Source organism: Electrona antarctica (assembly GCF_951216825.1).
Source record: "Electrona antarctica genome assembly, chromosome: 10".
Taxonomy (NCBI): domain Eukaryota; kingdom Metazoa; phylum Chordata; class Actinopteri; order Myctophiformes; family Myctophidae; genus Electrona; species Electrona antarctica.
The window spans coordinates 51428453-51449346 of NC_136791.1; the positions used below are offsets into that span (position 1 = coordinate 51428453).

Below are 20894 nucleotides of genomic sequence, written 5' to 3' on the forward strand. Positions count from 1 at the left end.
AAGTGAAGGTGGGGGCCGCCAGTTGCCCATGCATGCCGTTTGGTAGGGGTGGGACGATATGGGTACCTCACGATACGATATATATATCGCGATATTAGGCCCTCGATAACGATAATACCACGATATTCAATATATTGCGATATTTGCGATATATCAATATATTGTCTGAAGTTTCATCAACGATATATCACGATATCTGCAACTACAAAATACTTGGAACTGAAAAAATGCTATTTCCGTGCTCGGACACAAGGAGGGACACACACATAGCTGTCTATAGTGGTTGCACCACTCAAACACTAAATTAATAGTGTTTGGGGAAAAAAGGGAGGACGGGAGGACGTATCGATATATATCGCCATATCGATATTTCAGCACACCCCTACCGTTTGGTGCCCCAGTGGCACAAAGTCGTCATTACAATATGACAGGCAGTTGAATGCAGACTGATCCAATCCATAGTCTCCCCTCCACCTTCACTTGTGAACGACCCTGAAACAAAACACAGACTGAGTCATCTGACTCTCATGTCTATGCGGCAGTGGCGTATCCAGGAATTACGTTTTGGCCAGGCAAGATATGTTAATTGTCGTCTCCCCGCGCACAATCGTAGGTTTTCAAAGAGATATACCTGCCAGACGAGTAGGATACAAAGGCTGAAAGGCATGCATTTACATTCCAATGGGTGATTGAGGGTCGCGCTCTACCGCAACGGCCAAACAGCTGTCCATTTTAATAGTTCTCATGTCTTGTTTTTGTCCTCTTTTTTTCTCATTGTATGGATTTTGGCCAGGCCAGAAATGGATTTGGACAGGCGGCCGCCTGCCCTCGCCTTATTGTAGATACGCCTCTGCTATGCGGACTTCAAACAGCAAGAAAGAAGCTGGAGTGATTTATTTATTTTATTGTGCCCATATCTTCAAATAAATTGGGAGAGATGTTAACTTCAAAGTACCATGAGACTTGAATAATGTACCTAACTAATTTAGTTATTTTAATGTCTTACAAAAATTCGTATTTTCTCGTTTGCAGTAAATTTGTTCTCGTCTTTGACTGTACCTTAATTTATAGCTTCTAAATATACTTTTTTTTACATGTTTTTTGATTTGGTTGTTGACGGATTTAGAACACATTTTGAAGCTTTTGCTACTGAAATGATCCATTATTTATATGGAGAAATCCAATGGGGGAGAAGGACAGCGTGCCCTGTCTGCTCGCTGCTAACGTGCCTGTGGGACAAGGCCGGGTTGGGGCGGGACATAGCGAAGGGCTAATTCCAGCGAAGGGGGTTTTCCCCTTGGTCTGTACAGACAGAGATCCATGCAAACTGCAACTGGTTGGCGGTGGCATACAACCACGATGCAGTATTTCTAGTAATTTACAGTATGTATTGTGCCCTGAGGACCCCCTTGAATGTGAGATGTGGCCTGGGCCAGCCGAGCACCTAGGGTGCACTCACACGGTTAATGCAATGCTCTGTGCTCGTTGGATCAATGCTGTGTAGTATCATGGCCGCCCAATGCATTTCCAATGGAGGTCACATGGTTTGACACAACATAGGGGGAGGGGTCTGTTGTATGGCTTTCAGCTGCGCCCCTCCCCCTCATACAACACAATGTTGTGTCAAACCATGTGACCTCCATTGGAAATGCATTGGGCGGCCATGATACTACACAGCATTGATCCAACGAGCACGAGAATTGCATTAAAGGTGTGAGCTCAGCCCTAGGCTCCCAACAAACTATGCCGTCTATGCCGTCTCTTTCTCTTGGTTTCCTGTCTCCACTTAATCTATCAATAAAGGCAAAAATAAGGCCACACAATATCTAAGAAAATGAGGGGGTTAATTCTCGAATAAAGTGATTGGTGCAACTCCGTGTGGGAAGTTCCAGACTCCCAGGAACGCGCCCAGGGGGCCGGCCCGGTTGCGGCAAGCCGCCCCGCGTCCGAAAAGGTTGAGAAATAACAGAGTTACCGTGTGGGGGTCCCCAGGGGGTCCCTCTACTGTACTGTAACACCCCAAATCATCATAATACAGTTAATACAGTGTGTGTGTGTGTGTGTGTGTGTGTGTGTGTGTGTGTGTGTGTGTGTGTGTGTGTGTTAGGCTGCGCAACAGTGACACTTGGTTGTGAAAACCAACAAAACGTTATTTTCGTGCTCGGACAGACCCAGCCAGCCAGCCAGCCAGCCAGCCAGCCAGGGACCCAGAGACACACATAGCTGTCTATAGGAGTGGTTGCACCACTCAAAAATGCAGTTAAGACTGTAAATTCTATTAATACTTTAGGAAAGAAATGTCCTTTTCCGTTTAGTTATGTTATACTGAGCTTAATATAAGTATTCCCGTAGACTATGTGCTGTAGACTATTAGACTAGGACATTGTTTCTAAAAACTGTCCTTGGTTCTCACAATTTCAGTACTTGCCAATTAGCCCCAAGTGTACCATGGTCCCTGTCACTGTTAATTCCCAATGTTGGCCTGGGGAGGATAGGGACCAGCGCACCTCCTAGTCCTACGATACACATGGAGTCACCAGCCACTTCTTTTCACCGGACAACTTGGCAGCTCTCGCAGTATCACTGGGAGAGCACTGACTGCACACCCGCACTCGCACAGCTTCTAGCTATAATACGTCTCCTCCTCGCTGAGCAGGTGTCCAGACCGACCAGTAGGTGTCGCTAGTACAGCAACAAGAACACAATCACCTGCCAGTGTTCCACTGCCGAGTGTTTGTTGGGCCTTATCATAGAGTATATAAAAGGATAGAGACTGAACTGGCGCGAAGCTCCGCCCCCCCAGCTATTCATGTCAGTGGAAGTTGCTCAGTGGCGTTTTGAAGCACCCGGAAGACTGCCGGAAGTCCCTCCCCGGACCTCAACTTTGAGGTCCTGAGTGACGTAGGGCAACCGAGCGCTCAACGTTAAAGCCCAGCTGCACGGGGTTTCCCGGTCATGAATCCACGGGTCCGCCTGTAGTCCCTCCTCCTACCACTAGGGCCGAGCGCCTCAACGTTGAATAGCCTCACTGGCCCCTTGGGCCTTATACTGCTGACAGGAAGTAAACCCTGCAGGCCTCTGTTGTGGTGGACACGTGTTTTACCTGAACATCACCAGATTCTAAAGAAAGAAAGACATCCTGATACCACCATACAGCCTATATATATGCCCTGCATTTGATTTTTGTGTCAGAGTTTGGAAGTGCTTGTTTTCAATAACACAACATTTTGCTGCCTCCTGTATTATGTGACATTTAGAAACAGGTGGTACAGGACGGTTGAGTGATTTACAACGAGTGCTTCCAAACTCCAACACTCCACTCAGTCTAGATGAGGGGGGCGTGTCCTGATGGGAAAATCATGCATGTGCAATACTCTCTATTGGCAATTTATGTTTACACTGCTGGTGACCTATTGATTTGATTCCTGTTGAGCTAAAGTAAAAAAAACTTCTGAAAATATGTAATTTGTATGTATTTTGTACATTGGATTCGGACTTGCACCATCCACCGATGATACGTATAAAACTATAAATAGTATTGTCTCTGTACCAATTTATTTAACGATATCTAATATAATGATTATCATGTCAGCATTCCTTTCCCTTTAATTCAACCACACAAGTTATCCCATTTTGGACGGGAACCCCTTTTGGTGTTATAATTTAGCTATTGAAAAATAGCAGATCTACAAGCTCATAGTGCGCCACCGAGTGGCGCGCTACGAGCTTGTAGGTCTGCTATTTTTGAAAAACCGTGAAAATATTTATTTCAGAAAACTGGAGGTTTTAGAAGACATTTCTTTTTATTTTGAGGTCAGGCCTAAATGGGTTTACAGTGTCAGTGAGTCCCCATTCCTTCCATACTATTGGCATTCATTTATGACCTGCTGTGGACAGACACCTATTGTACACATTTAGAGAGAGAAAATCCCATTTTTAACACGCACACACACACACACACACACACACACACACACTCATGCACACACGCGCCTCTGAAAAATACTTCTGATTGAAGCTATTGTAAAAATGGAATATTCCCCCTCATCGAGAAAATTACAGAGCCATAATTCCATTCCCTATACTACTCTCCCTTGGCCTGCTCATCAAAATGTGAATATTGCTTATTATGTATACATTCAATGTAAGTTATTAGGGATCTGGCTTAGGATGGACTAGCGAATAGTGAAACCTTCATAATGGAAGCAGTTAAGTGCTTCTGCATGCGGCGCACACACACACAGCGGTGGCTCCATGTGCATATGCAGAACTGTCGGAACAGCTCGACCCATTATGGCTAGAATTATTGCCGCAGCTCTGAGCCTCCGCTGCTGCATATTCATGAGTTGCCTTGCAGCAAGGTTGGGGTCGTTCTTCCCCCCTGCTCTCTGTTCGTGTTTGTTTTGTTTTTTTGTCCACGCTAAAAGTGACACGGCATTTTGTATGGGTGAGCGGAGACGCCAGGTGTGGACGTCGCCCGGGTCGTAGTGGTGCCACCACTCTCAGGCCTTGAATTCAACACCAGATGGCGAGGCACCAGAGTCGGCTCTCACTCCCTTCCACCCCAGCGCAAATGAATGCAGATGCATTTATGAGATGTGAGCTCATGTTTATGGCCATAATTTCTCTCAATGGGGGGTTATCACCATGGCGCGCCCAGCAAATACATCATCTGTTAAACACATCTCATCTCACTCGCTCTCTCTCACTGCCGCTAATACTCTCTCAATCGCTATCTCCCTTGCTCTATCTATGACTCCTTTGCCTCCTCCCTGCCTCCCTCAGCAGCACGGTGGTTAATTAGTTCCATCCAGTTTTGTGGCAATTTGCTGCAGTATGTTCGCGCCCCTCCTCGAAATCTCCCAAGGTATTCCGATATGAATGTGACGGCACCATTGTTGTTTGTTTGTGTGCCTCTCCACCCGTTAGTGAATGCCTGATGAAGATGATTTGTCTCGCAGGGGTGATGCAGACGTGATAAGCAACTGTTGATGCTGAATCACAAGAGAGAGGAGACGGAGGAGACAGTGGCTCCCAAGCCTCTTTGCTGGGTAATAGTGGGTGTGCAATGAATATGGTCATTACTGTTAATGTCTTCAGGGCATTACAGTCTATTTGTCACGTCATTATGCACTCAGGCTACGTCTGGATTATGACACAATGGCTGAAGTGCAAATTTGCTTGTCACTTGAATATGCTGTACAAAAAAAACAGATGGCTTACTTTTTTTAACAATTTGTTCTTTTCTTTGTTGAACTCATCATATAGGGATTTAGGAACATTTTGGCATAGTACTGTTTTTCTGGACTTTACTTTATCAAATAATATAAAATACAAAAGGCGTCAGGACTCAGGTGTCATTTGTATAAATTGAAGTCATAGGGACTTATTGGGACTCTCTGGTATGTCTTTCTTAGTGAAACCTATTATTTCAATCTCAAACCACTGATACGGAACGCAGGCTTTACTGTAGGTTATTATATTTTTGATAAAACAATCTGCAAAACAGAAATGGCTTCATGTCTGGTGTCTGGTGTCACATTCTTATCTATGCTTTGCTAATAACCTTTCATTTTGCTGAGATGCCACAGGCGGCAGGCAGGCCCTATGAAGCCCCATTTGTCTACTTGATGCAGCCGACAGTCTTCCCAGCATGTCCTCCTAGGCTTACTCTGAACCACTGACCCACACCGGAAGACCAGGCCGTCTGTTGGCCTTTTCCAAGCCAACCTTGTTGGCACACACAAGCCCCAAGTAGTGGGGAAAACAAACACGGTTGCCAGCACTTACACACTGAAAGTATGCCATGCACAAAAAAGCTCAACAGGACGACGAAGGCAAGAGACACGAGTGCACAATCATTAGGACATACACAGAGTTTCACTCAAGGGCGGGCATGCACGCACGCACGCACGCACGCACGCACGCGCACACACACACACACACACACACACACACACACACACACACACACACACACACACACACACACACACACACACACACACACACACACACACACACACACGCGTCCCTACTGGCACTCAGTTGTAATACTAATACCATGGCTCCTTCCATATGGCCACTGCCATCCTGCTCTTCATTAGAGTTCAACACAATGGGCCTCCAGGGCTAAGCTGTAACTCACTGACACTGTCGCGGAGTGATGTGTCTTTTCCTCAGGGTTCTGTGGAGATTTTTCTAAGTTGCTCGTTGAGAATGAATATGGAGATCCAGGCAGGCACATAATCCTTATTTCCGTTTATTGATCAGCAATCAGTTACAGACAGGTTACAGATATCATCGTTCCATCGTATTGAGGCCTGCATCTCATGCAGGGCCCCCCTTGTCTCTCTCTCTCTCTGCCTCTCTCTGTATCTCACTCACACTCTTCTACTGATCCCCTACCTGTCTTATACAGTCTTAACATGTGGGTGTCACCCTGTTCCTGCGTGTGTGTGTGTGTGTGTGTGTGTGTGTGTGTTGTTGACCCTCAAGGCTTAGTCAACAAGCTACCACAGAGTCAGCAATCAGTCACCACAGGGGTCTTTCTGTTGAACGCATTCCTTGGGTGGTAAAAGTCACTGAGCCTACTATATATGACAGGAAGAACTCACAGCTGTTATTTAAGATAGCTGACTATCCCAAAGTGTCCCTGCGCCATCTTTAGTGACTGGCTATCCCAGATGGGACTCAATGTGACCTCCTATAAGCCAAAGTATTATGTGTACAATTATGACATATGTTGAGATGCATAAGCTATCAAAATATACATCAGACCCCCCTTCTGGGGAATTAAATATTCCCCAGACATAATTCATATTTTATAAATGACCAAAATTAATTTTCCAAAAAAATGTTCACTTTTTTCTTTTTTTTCAAAAAATCCCAAAATGTTCAAATTCCCCAAACGGTCTCCCTTCGTAGGTAATTACCCTCTTCCCCCCTGGATAATGTGAAGATGAAACACAGTCAGGTTGACACAAAACTCAAAACAAAATGAACAAAATCAATCTGTTAGACAATGACCCTATCAGTCCGAAGCTGTTTGTTGTCACACCCAGATAAAATAAATTCAAGTGAACTGTTCCTAGGCTAATTACTATACTATTTTTAATTTGTTCCCCAACATTAGATAGGCTGATTCCTGTACCTGTATAGACATCAATATTTGTTTGGAAGTGGATTCCAATATCGACTTAATAAGAAATAATATAATATTCCCTTCTCCCCCCCTTCTTAGTTAGTGAGCAACTTTCATGGAATAATGGATGAATGGCCCTGCAGAAACCATCCATCCGACACTCGGAAAGTTGCACACAAACTAAGAGCTAACATGTAATACTCATGGTGAGTTCCAACCTGTATCAATATTATATGTGACTATTAACATAGTAACATTATACTGACTCCATCAGTTCAACATTGTCTGCAATATATTACTCGATAACCTAAAGCCTACGGGTTACTTCATCCTGTTTTAGTACTTGGTAATGTTCAGTACTTTGGTCTGTTCCACCCATATAAACAAGCACACAGAGGCGACCCCTGTGAACCCTGCCTCCCCAGGCAGACGAGTCAATTTAGTGCATGTGTATACAGGTTCCAATACCAACTCACTCACATCTTCTGACGTTAACTCATTATCCTAATGTAGGCCTATTTTAACTAACAATCAAACAACATTTGTATTACTAACTAGAATATAATTCTCATTTTTGGATTGGATTTGAACTGTGATACTTAAGGAAGTTATCTAAAATGAACTCATATTATTACCATTAACTATTAATTTTAAACAAATCAACCAAAACCTTTTCAACCTGATAGACCCCCCTGGACACTGAAATCCTATTTAGACTAAATCAAATTCCTATATTGATTACATCCTGTAAATGAAAAGTTAACACTCATAGCATGACAAAATGGTTAATCATAAAAACAAACATCCCTAAAACAGTACTATTTCAGTACCTTGTTATATCTACTTTGACCTGTCAGCACAGAATACAACAAAACACAAACATTAGAGCAACTCTTCCAACATCAATCACAATTCAGAATCATTTCTTAGGATATTGATGACACTACAAGCTACTGGTCACTAAGATGACCTCTCTGGCCTTGATCTCATTCTTTTGCTAATCTCCCTAGTTCTGGCATGGAAAAGAAATGTAAATAACCATGGTGTTGAGAGATTACAATGAGACTATTAAATGAGAGTCATAAATAGTGTCGCTGAACTAACTAAATTCACTGATGTCACGTCACCAAACGTATTGATGGACAGGTGTTTTGAGCTGAGGGGCTGGCTTGCTTTAACCCTGAAAGGTTCAACCGTGGGTCTAGATCCCCCGGTTAAAACTTCCACTCCTGGAGATATGGGTCAAATCCCCCTCAGTATGCTACCAGCAAGTCTTGTGCTCAGAACACAGGGTGGCGAATTCCTGTGATCACCGTTATGCAGTAAGGCTGTAAGCCGTCGCCTCCATTACCCTACACACAAACAGACACTTTTGACTAAAACCAATACTTAAAATTCACACCATAATACACCCTTACAAATGTAGTCCTTAATTGCGACCTACTTGTTGACATCAGACTCCAAAAGCAGACTTTCTTCCCATCTTTTTCTCTAAATAGCACCCCCAATAAACAGCTCACAGCGGGTCAAACAGAGGTAGGAGGTAAAGACAGGACAGGACAGGACAGGAGGTCCACAGGAGGTCCCTAAAGCCCTCTCCCTGTTATCTGAAACTAAACAAGGTATTTATTTTAGGGTGAGAAGGAAATTGCTCTCTCCCCCCTCTTTCCCCTAAAGCACATTCCGTCAGAGCATGCTAAAATTGTCATTGCAATTCCTCACACGTAGCTCTGTATGTATTTGCTCATTTAGCTATCACTTTTAGAATGGCTCCTACTAGCAATATTTCACCGGACATAGCTAGAACCTTTTTGAAGTAAGTCTAGTATGATTGAAGTACATTCAATCATTCATTCACTCACATACATTATTCTCAATCAATTCTCAACCCTTCAAACATAACTCACCTAACTCACTCACTTCACACAGTCGAACAGAGAGGGGAGAGGGACCCCCCTCGTCTCACTCACTCATGCACTCAATCAGGCGGTGTCCCCTTTCACACACACATTTCAATAGAGAGGGGCGTGTCAAGTCAACTGTCAAAAGAAGAGCATGGCACTTCTCCTTTAGCTGTCCTTCTCATCCATGAGGTCCGGTCAACTTGACTTCCCTCAAAGTTTCCCATTGTGGTTTCTGATCACATTGTCCAGAAAAATGACCATATATCCCACATTTATGGCAAACACCTCTCATCCTCCAGCTTTCCGGGCTGTGACGTGTCTGTGGCTGCACTGCCCCCTGATAGGGTCGCACAGGTGGCTGACATCCCCATTGCCACTGCGTCCTCTGTTGTGGCCCCACGAAACCAGGAGTCTCTCGTACTCTCCATGGCAGAAGTGGTTGTGGCAAAACAGCCGTGCAAAAACGCTGCAAGTGCGTCACATCGCCACACCTATAACAGCCTGTGTAATAACGTGGTCCACTCGGCTTGGGATTATGTGGACGAAACTGTTCGGGCTGAGTCTTGTCAACCCTGGGTGCACTGGGTAGGTCAGGAGCCGCCTGGGGCTCAACCCCAGCTGTCACGACAGCCGCTTGTATGATCTGTTGTGCGACCTCCAACTGGGTCTTGGTCAGCAGTCGAACCATTTCTGTGTGACTTTGTTCCTGCTCATCTGCCTCCTTGCGAGCAAGTCCAACGCAGTGTACAATGTGATCCACGTACAGAGCAAGGGGCAATTTCGCCAGGCCAACCACTGTCTGCAGATTGGCCCTGACTTTCTCAGAAAGACCTTGTTCAATTTTTGAGTGGACCATAGACCATTCAAAATCATTACGCTCAGGGTCCTTTCCTGTGGCATCCATCCATTCCTGGCATACGCGGGCGACATATTTACGTGGCGGTTCGGAGACCCCCAGCGGAGATATCGTAATCGTATCCGGATGCACCTCAGTGGGGTACAAGACTCTCAGCGCACGCCATAGTGCTCCTCTGTGACTCAAGAAAAGGTCTGCGTCACCAGCCGTCGTGCCTGCGTACAGTCGAAGTCCCGCACGGATAAGAATGTCATCTAGGCCGTCTATGTCAATCAGATTTGCCAGAAGTTGTTTTAAGTCACCCACAGTTAGCTCTGTCTCAGTCAAAAGGTCCTCAAACTTCGATATCCAGCGGTGCGCACCATCCCGCAAAAGGGGAAGTTGACGCACAATGTCAGTCATGTCGACGGACGCCCATGGCTTGTATTCCATACGTCTGCCCTTCCCCAGCATCGGGAGCATCCTGGGGCAGTTATCATCAATGTCAGGTGTGGGCCTCTTTGATCTGCATGGGCATTCGTTCAAGGCCCCCCTGGAGTCTTTCACACGTCTCCGGCTTGAACGTGTGCGAGTGCCGGAATGGCTCTCACAATCACTGCTGTCCTGTTCAAAATCCTCATCACTTTTGTTGACGTACTTCCTCTTACTCCCACTCTGCCTGTCGTGACTCGGTAACACACGTTTCTCCGTGCGTCCAGCAGCTCTGTCACGGCAGTGTTTGCTCTCCAGCTCTTTCAACGCATCAGAATGGTCATTGTACAATCGAACCAAGTCTTTTTCTTGAGCAGCCAATCCAGCCAAACGCTCCGCCAGGTACGTAATATCGGCTGAATCAATATTCTCCCGCTCAATATTCTCTATCACAAAAATCTGCCCACGAAGAACAGTGAGACTATCGCCAAGAGAGTTCAGCATCATGACAGCGTCCCCCCTCACTTCCTCCTGTGACAGGTTGCTGCCGCTCATGGCCGGATTGGGGCTTGCTGTCCTTCTGTAGATGTCATCACCTCCATGTAAACTGTGGCTGTGTGCAGCCTTGTCACTGAGATCGCCGATCAACTGTTTCTCCCTCACTGAAAGTTCATTCAACTGCGTCTCAATCATACGCAGAAAATGTCTGTGTGCCCTCGTTGACACAGTCAATTCACTGATCAAGTCCCTTTTCAGGCGCCGGACCGATCCCAGCTCCTCTTTAATACAGTCTGCTTGTAGCCCAGGTTTTGACTGCTCAGATGTTCTCACGTCCCTGTTGTCCACCTCAGTCTGTGCTGAGTTGTTGCTGTGACCCTCAGTGTCAATGCACTGGTTGTCTGTGCTGCAATCAGCGGAAATCTTCTCATCGGGCAGTACTGACACAGGAGACAATGGTACGGACAATTTCCTGCTCATCTCCTCACTGTCAATATGACTCGTTCTCAGCTGTCGACCTATTTTTACTTGAATCTGATGCCATTTTTCTGAAATTCTGGGAATATTCTTAGATGAGAATTTGTTTTGCACAATGTGCACTGGAGTAGAAGCCATAACTACTAAATTGTAGATAATCTCACTCACTGTCATAAATTCTGGGTGATACACTCTGTACTCTGACTGCAGTCTCCTCTCACCTCACACAGACACGCATACTCATTTGCATACTAGCCCCAAAGAATGAGTAGATAGTCTACAAACTCATGTAAAAACATGTAATACTTTCTCTCTCACCATTCACACAGGAAAGTGTAAAATAAAGAAATGAGAAAACTACTGACAGTGACAAAGAAATATAGAAATGCCTCTATATTTCTTTTTAGACTAGCAAGTCAAATCACTGACTGAGGGAAGAGATTGACCCCCCTGCATGCACTCCATACAGGCGTCAAATGCACTCAATCGCTCCCTCATTCACATCTAAGCAACTGTTTTGTCCCAGAATCAAATTACCCCTGCAGGCTATATTTCTTTGACTAAAATAAAAAACCTGTATGCTTAACCATCCAAATTAACCTATCTGATTTTACAAAGGATAAATGAAATATCCTAAATGTGATAATTTACAATGAGAAATGTATTCTCAATTACCTCCTAAATTTAGCTTGGACCCCCAAATTAAAGCCAATTTAACCTGAATTAAATCCCCATTTTAATATCTATATTACTCCCCCCTCAGAAACATGTCCCACATGCTTCAGAAATACCTAAAAGAAAAAATAATACTATAGGCCAACCCAAATAATAACACCCAAGCCTAAAGCATAAAATCCTCCCCCGCTCCGTCGCAAAGACAAAGAAAAACCTCCCCAGCATGCGGCATTCAACCCCAACTCACAAAGATGCTCTAGCACACACATGTACGCACAATCATACCACATAAGCTACACTACCATCTAACTCTTAAACCCTGTCAACTCCCTAACAGAAGCAGACTCCAAGTACCTAATTACTAACCTAACCAATAACCTGCCTAACACAGCGTCCAGATGTACACTATGGCCCTAACACGTACGCTTAACACAAGAATCACAAACCTATTCCATCATCCTAACTTCAGTCCTGGGTTCCATCCAAAGTCACGTCAAAAGCAACAAAAAATCCACAGATACGCAGGTCCGTCTTGCGTGGCGTAGAAAATCCCCAGACTTTTCCTCACCAACCTCCCTCCAACGTCTGGCGCCATTTATGATGTGTCTTTTCCTCAGGGTTCTGTGGAGATTTTTCTAAGTTGCTCGTTGAGAATGAATATGGAGATCCAGGCAGGCACATAATCCTTATTTCCGTTTATTGATCAGCAATCAGTTACAGATAGGTTACAGATATCATCGTTCCATCGTATTGAGGCCTGCATCTCATGCAGGGCCCCCCTTGTCTCTCTCTCTCTCTGCCTCTCTCTGTATCTCACTCACACTCTTCTACTGATCCCCTACCTGTCTTATACAGTCTTAACATGTGGGTGTCACCCTGTTCCTGCGTGTGTGTGTGTGTGTGTGTGTGTGTGTTGTTGACCCTCAAGGCTTAGTCAACAAGCTACCACAGAGTCAGCAATCAGTCACCACAGGGGTCTTTCTGTTGAACGCATTCCTTGGGTGGTAAAAGTCACTGAGCCTACTATATATGACAGGAAGAACTCACAGCTGTTATTTAAGATAGCTGACTATCCCAAAGTGTCCCTGCGCCATCTTTAGTGACTGGCTATCCCAGATGGGACTCAATGTGACCTCCTATAAGCCAAAGTATTATGTGTACAATTATGACATATGTTGAGATGCATAAGCTATCAAAATATACATCAGGAGCATACAGTGGCTTCCGCCCAAGCGACTTGCATTTTAGGTATGACAATCCATCACAGTAATCGCTCGAAACAAGAATAGGTCGAAACCTAGCATATAGGAGGACCATGTATGAAACGCTGGAGGGCTTTTACTTTGAAATGATGGATACAGGAAGAAGTGATACTTGGGCCAGTATGACTTTTTGATGTGTAACTAACTTCATATGGGCACAAGATCCGCCACAGGAGCTATATCCTATTGCCTGTCATCTTATCAATCATGATGTTCAGTCACCAGAAATAAGTGTGTTCCATAGACTGTAAAAATAAGGGTGTTCATTAAGTGCCTGAGGAGTGTGTGCGCGCATCTTCACGCACGCACGCACGCACGCACGCACGCACGCATGCTCGCACGCACACTCGCTCACTCACTCACTGTCGCAAATCTATCTATGTCTCATTCGGGCACATGCTGTCCTGAAGTAATACGCAATTCCCACTATCAAAACCCATGACAATGATTGAGGTGTGGGGTTATAATAGAGGATTTTCATTACAAAAATGTTTGAATTTCCTCAAACTAATATTCTCATTATTGAAAAGATTACAGGAGCCAGGTTGTAATATCATACTGTGCACATAATTATTCCTCATTATTTCTGATAGCTTATCTATTCTAGGGGCCAGTGTCAGTGAAAGGTCTGTTATAGAATATAGTAGCCACACAGACATAAAAAGGTAGATAGATGCCTCCGTCGACTCTGGGGCATGTGTCTCTCTTGCAGGCAACATGGTGGCAAGCTTTCCAGAGGTTCCTTGCGAAGCATGAGCGTGCGTCTCAGAAGCGGACGTTCGGTATAGGCCAATCAGAGGCACGTTTGTTTTCTGATGCACTCACTGCCAATAAAGCTCCTTTGGGTTGAATTGATAAGTCCCAGAACAGACGCGATTGGCCAGTATAGTCACTTGAGCGGCAGCGATGCAGCATGCCTTCCGCATGGCCTTCCGTACTTCCGCTTGACTTCCGCCTTCGTTGGAGACAAATCGATCCAACGATCTGCAGCGGCCAATGAGGCATCTATTTTTTTATATATATATATCAAAAAAGGGGAAAAACCTTCCAAGGAAGGGACTGCACACTATATATATATATATATATATATATATATATATATGACTATCCCATACCCCAGAGAGACAATTGCACTGCAATTAATTGGCTAGTTCGCCGTTAGGTCAACTGGCCGACCAACGGTGTATCTTTGTCCATCCATCCGTCAGTCAGTCAGTCAGTCAGTCAGTCAGTCAGTCAGTCAGTCAGTCAGTCAGTCAGTCAGTCAGTCAGTCAGTCAGTCAGTCAGTCAGTCAGTCAGTCAGTCAGTCAGTCAGTCAGTCAGTCAGTCAGTCAGTCAGTCAGTGTTGCAGTCCAGCCAACAATGTTTCAGCATTCGGTCTTGTCAGCTTCATCAGCATTGAAATAACTCATACGGTAAACTGATATCCACAGCAGTTTGGATTATCAGTAGTGATGTAGATTCAATTTAAGTGAGGAGTGTGACAGTTATTACAGTAAGGCTCAGTTACATGGACAGGGATTCAATTAGCCATATGCTATACAAGGATTTGTTCATCTAGGATTTATTTTGAGTTGTACCACTTAATTTTAAATATTGCTCAACAAATCAGCGATTAAAACCTTAACCTGTGAATAAACTTGACCTGTAATTTATGGATTGGATCATTTTGATTGTCTGTCTGCCTTGATGGATTTCCATGCATTGTAAATAAACAAGCAGCAACAATGTCACTCTCTTGAGGATAATCATTAATGTTGCTTTTGTATTCCCATTTGAGAGAATAATATGCTACTGTAGACCTATGTTGTTAACCAAATAAAAAATTTAAATTGCCTACCATTAAATCTGTAGTATGACAGTGTCGCTCGCCAAAAGGAACAGTTCTACAAGATACTACAAACATCTACAAGATACTACAAACATCTACAAGCTACTAAAACATGTCGTCACAATGTGATGCGTTGTTATCTTGTAGATCTTCTTTTGAAATGCAAGCAATTAATGGAGTACAAATGAAGCTACGTTTTTTTTCCCTTCTCACAAATCCTTTTGTTCTTTCTATTTTTCCCCTCCCTACATTGATGTTGTTTTACAGACATGCACGTTGCACGCTTAACTGCATACATCCATACAGTACAGTATGTATTGTATGGACAGTACAGTACAGTGTCCACTCAGAATGGACACTCCTCCCCCCCCACTCCTCACTGTTCATATCGGGAGACAGACAGACAGACAGACAGACAGACAGACAGACAGACAGACAGACAGACAGACAGACAGACAGACAGACAGACAGACAGACAGACAGACAGACAGACAGACAGACAGACAGACAGACAGACAGACAGACAGACAGACAAATTGAATTGAATTGAATTGAATTGAATTGAGAGAACAGAGTGTGTTCCTTATTGTCCGGGACAATAAAGACCCCATGCCCCCCCGGCCCCATGTCACACATCGACAATTTGTCCCCTCAGTAGTGACGATGTGTGGCATGGGGCCGAGATTGTGACTGTATTACATAAACTGCAGCACAAGGGACCAGGTCTTTAGAAAAATGCATCATCATCACCATAAAACCCAACAGGGTTGAGACGGTCCCTTGTTTTATTTATTAAAGGACCACTTCACCACTTTTCAACCTATCTTCATATAATTGGTCCTCACTAATGTTCATGATAAAATAGCACAATTCTTTTCCTACTTTGTCTGTGTCTCATAGGAGCGCTGTGGGCAGTTCAGAAACCCGTCCATCAGTGACATCTTTAGGCAGATATATTTTTAAACAACATTTGAAAATATATATTATATTTTGATTTGTATTATCGTGAGAACGATGGCTTCCGTTTTCGCATTGCAACTTTTCAGGAATAGAAAGCTTGCCGTTTCTATTAGCTTGGATTGCCCCCGGCCATCGATGAGGGTTTCTCAACGAAAAATGGTCCGTCGGCTTGTTATGATCATCAGCACCAGCGGCCATGACAATGCGCTACAAGATCCACCTCCAAGAGGTGTTGTAGTCCAGACAGACCCCCCATCCACTTGCATTGGGCTCAATTTCCCAGAAGCCCTAGCAGCCCAGAGGTTGACTTCATTTCCGGTTTCGTCACCATAACCTGACGGCCTCGTCACTAGGTCCCGGATAAATCCGCTGTTTCTTTTTAATTATTTTAAAACGGTGAATTAAACGCATTAGACAAATGATCATTTGATTAAACAATTAGCGGCCGTCAAATTGTTAAGGAACACTTTGGCTTTCATCATGTCTATACAGTGTGTTGCCATTTGTGACATTTGAAAGTAAACCACCTTTTTAAAATGAATCCCAAACTGAAATTGTAATTTTAGTGGAGCAACATGATTCCGATTAATCCAGGTTTACTGATAACTAAAAACCAAGTTTAAAAGGATGGTTTAAATGTAAACTGATATATTTTTTTAAGGTTTTTTAAGCATTAAGCCTTACATACTCCATTGTATGATGAATTGGGACATTAGCCACTTAAGTGGTTAATTAATTGTAATTATTTAATTATTTATTTTCTCACATTTAAACGCCCAAAATGGGGATGTAAGGTTGAAAGTGATTAAATATACATTTGAAATTTCGAATCTGTTAAGCTGGGTTTGCTTAAGTGCAAAAAGTGTGATTTTGAGACCATATAGACCATATAATGAGTGAATCTATACTTCTGATCAGATGCCTCATAAATATTCACCAATTTACAGTACTGTACATAAATAGTCTGGTCATTTAGACATCCCAGAGAGCCTCATTAACCCATTTTGACCTGGGAACGATTCTGCAAATGTCTACTAAATCCTGACTTTTCTTGAAAAAGCTATCTTTTTCTATGTCAGTCGTTCTCAAACACTTTCATGTCACTTTTCACGATTCTTCAAAAATAGCAGACCTACACGCTCGTAGCGCGCCACTCGGTGGCGCGCTATGAGCTTGTAGATCTGCTATTTTTCAATAGCTAAAGCGTAACATAATGCTAACACCAAAAGGGGTTCCCGCCCAAAATGGCTTAACCTCATTCAAATGAGCTGGTCAATAACTATAATTTCCAGGCTAAAAGGTTGGGCATTTTTCCTCCACAATCATTGTAATGTTGCTGAAATAGCTTGTCCACACTCTGTGGAAATAATAGCCATGGCAAATGGAGTGTGCTGCTTCTCCAGAAGGAAATGATGGGACACTTTCATTTGTGCGAAGAGTGTGTGCATTCAAAGAGCAAACATCAACCCCACACACACACACACACACACACACATACTGGTTTTTGTGGTTTGTGGGGACCAACATTTTTTTCATCCCTCGTGGGGACCACCCTTTCTAAAGGTTATACAGCTATGAAAAAAATCAGGTATAACAACTATGGCTTTGTAAGCTTATACACGACTTTAAATATCAGAATTGATGAAGTAATTGCTGTACCATGCCATATGGGGACTTGTGAAAAATCTGGTTAACATGGTTGATGGGGACCTCATTTGAATATCATTTAAATAATTCACACAAGGTCCGCTCTAATGTGATTAATGGGGACCTTGCAACAAGTGTAATTACTAACTAGTAAAACGCCCTTAATGACTTAATACTAGTATTAAAATGTTATTGCCTTCTTTCATGTCCAATGAATTTGTAATTAAGTTATTAAGGTAACATACCATATGAATCCATTTGGGAAAATAATAATAATAATAATAATAATAATAATTCAAAACCATAACCAATTAAAAAATAGCTAAAACATAATTCAGTTTTCCAATTAAAAAATAGCCAATCTACAAGCTCAAAACGCATCAAAGCACAACACATTTTGAGCTTGTAGACTGCTATTTTTGCTATTTTTGACAGTATATGCATTGTGACCCCCTGGAGTGACTGAAAATATAGTGGCCCTCTCCATCATCAAAGTTGCCCAACCCTGACATAGATAATGCACAATGTTGACATAAATAAATGACACATAAATTGTAGAACAACAATTTTAATTGTACAAGCGAACAAATTGGTACTAATATCCTGACTACGCCACCTCCCGCTTGTTGAGGGGGCAGGAGGAACCCCTAGAGTGTAAACTTTGACCAACTTCCCCTTTAACAGGAACAATGTACGAGAGGCATTTGTGGAAAATGTAACAACTTTATTTATATATAACTACACAGTATATATTAAAAGGTTAGGGCAATACATCAGTGAGGCAGATAAGATAATAAAGTGAAAAGTATATAATTAGCTCAAATACATTTGGGGAAAGAAAGGGGACACGCCTAGCACGAAAAACAACTTGTGCAATACAACAATAAAATCAATACAAAACATGCAGTGCAGGGGGTTAACAAATACACACCAATAAAACCCAAACCAATAAAAGACAGTCATACTAAATAGTAGATAGATAGTAGGTATTTAGAACACACTTTCAGTTCTGTGATATATGGGGACATTTAACACACTTTAAGCTAATGTGCATCACGGGGCCATATAAAAACACACACACAAACAAACAAACACACATCTTAAAACATGCATCTTGGGGACTCCGTGCTAAATGTGCATCATGGGGACGTCTTCTGAAGTTTCAATTATTTTGCCTTCAAGCTTGCATAAATACACACACACACATCTTAAAACATGCATATTGGGTACCCCGTGCTAATGTGCATCATGGGGACGTCTTCTGATGTTTCAATTATTCTGCCTATTATGTGATCTACAATATTTAGACTTTTAATGCCCTTTACATTAGGCTAATGTGCGTCACGGGGACATACATGCTGTTAGAGTTCTCAACGGGCCTGACAATAAAGCCTGGACCCGAACTGGTCCAACCCAAGGCTTGGCCCGGCCCGAAACATTACCATAATGTTAAGTCTGATAAGCCCCAGTAAAGGAAAAAACACCACCAGTTGGCTGCGGCTATGTTGTTAAATTTACATCATTATACCGAGTGAGTGTGTGAGAGAACGGACAGTCATACTAGACATTAGGACATTACACAACATCCTTGTAAGGTGTGCTCTCCCCATTTACCTTTTCAATGGAAGTGGATGTCTTGGCAACTGCTGGAGCCATGTGTGTCTGTTGGGGAGTCTCCAACCCCTGTTGCAGGCATGTCATTCAACATCTGTTTAGAATAAGATTCATTGAATATTTAAAAGAGTTAGGCATGTGAAAGTAGTGCACTTGACTATCAATGTTGAATGCACTTATTGGAAGTTGCTTTGGATAAAAGCGAGTTCGAAATAACTAATGTAAGATAATGTTAGTAGTATTACAACATCCTGATGTAGTCCAATATACCATTTTGTTACATAGTAGGTATTTAGAACACACTTTCAGTTCTGTGATATATGGGGTCATTTAACACACTTTAAGCTAATGTGCATCACGGGGACATATAAATACACACACACAAACAAACACACACATATCTTAAAACATGCATCTTGGGGACTCCGTGCTAAATGTGCATCATGGGGACGTCTTCTGAAGTTTCAATTATTTTGCCTTCAAGCTTGCATAAATACACACACACATCTTAAAACATGCATATTGGGTACCCCGTGCTAATGTGCATCATGGAGACGTCTTCTGATGTTTCAATTATTCTGCCTATTATGTGATCTACAATATTTAGACTTTTAATGCCCTTTACATTAGGCTAATGTGCGTCACGGGGACATACATGCTGTTAGAGTTCTCAACGGGCTTGACAATAAAGCCTGGACCCGAACTGGTCCAACCCAAGGCTTGGCCCGGCCCGAAACATTACCATAATGTTAAGTCTGATAAGCCCCAGTAAAGGAAAAAACACCACCAGTTGGCTGCGGCTATGTTGTTAAATTTACATCATTATACCGAGTGAGTGTGTGAGAGAACGGACAGTCATACTAGACATTAGGACATTACACAACATCCTTGTAAGGTGTGCTCTCCCCATTTACCTTTTCAATGGAAGTGGATGTCTTGGCAACTGCTGGAGCCATGTGTGTCTGTGGGGGAGTCTCCACCCCCTGTTGCAGGCATGCCATTCAACATCTGTTTAGAATAAGATTCATTGAATATTTAAAAGAGTTAGGCATGTGAAAGTAGTGCACTTGACTATCAATGTTGAATGCACTTATTGGAAGTTGCTTTGGATAAAAGCGAGTTCGAAATAACTCATGTAAGATAATGTTACTAGTATTACAACATCCTGATGTAGTCCAATATACCATTTTGTTACATAGTAGGTATTTAGAACACACTTTCAGTTCTGTGATATATGGGGACATTTAACACACTTTAAGCTAATGTGCATCACGGGGACATATAAATACACACACACAAACAAACACACACATATCTTAAAACATGCATCTTGGGGACTCCGTGCTAAATGTGCATCATGGGGACGTCTTCTGAAGTTTCAATTATTTTGCCTTCAAGCTTGCATAAATACACACACACATCTTAAAACATGCATATTGGGTACCCCGTGCTAATGTGCATCATGGGGTCGTCTTCTGATGTTTCAATTATTCTGCCTATTATGTGATCTACAATATTTAGACTTTTAATGCCCTTTACATTAGGCTAATGTGCGTCACGGGGACATACATGCTGTTAGAGTTCTCAACGGGCCTGACAATAAAGCCTGGACCC

The 20894-nt window shown here is 43.0% G+C and overlaps 1 protein-coding gene across 1 annotated transcript in view; it reads right to left on the reverse strand.

Moving 5' to 3' along the window:
- The window catches only part of grid1a (glutamate receptor, ionotropic, delta 1a), a 455767-nt gene that overhangs the window by 327917 nt on the left and 106956 nt on the right, over positions 1-20894 (reverse strand).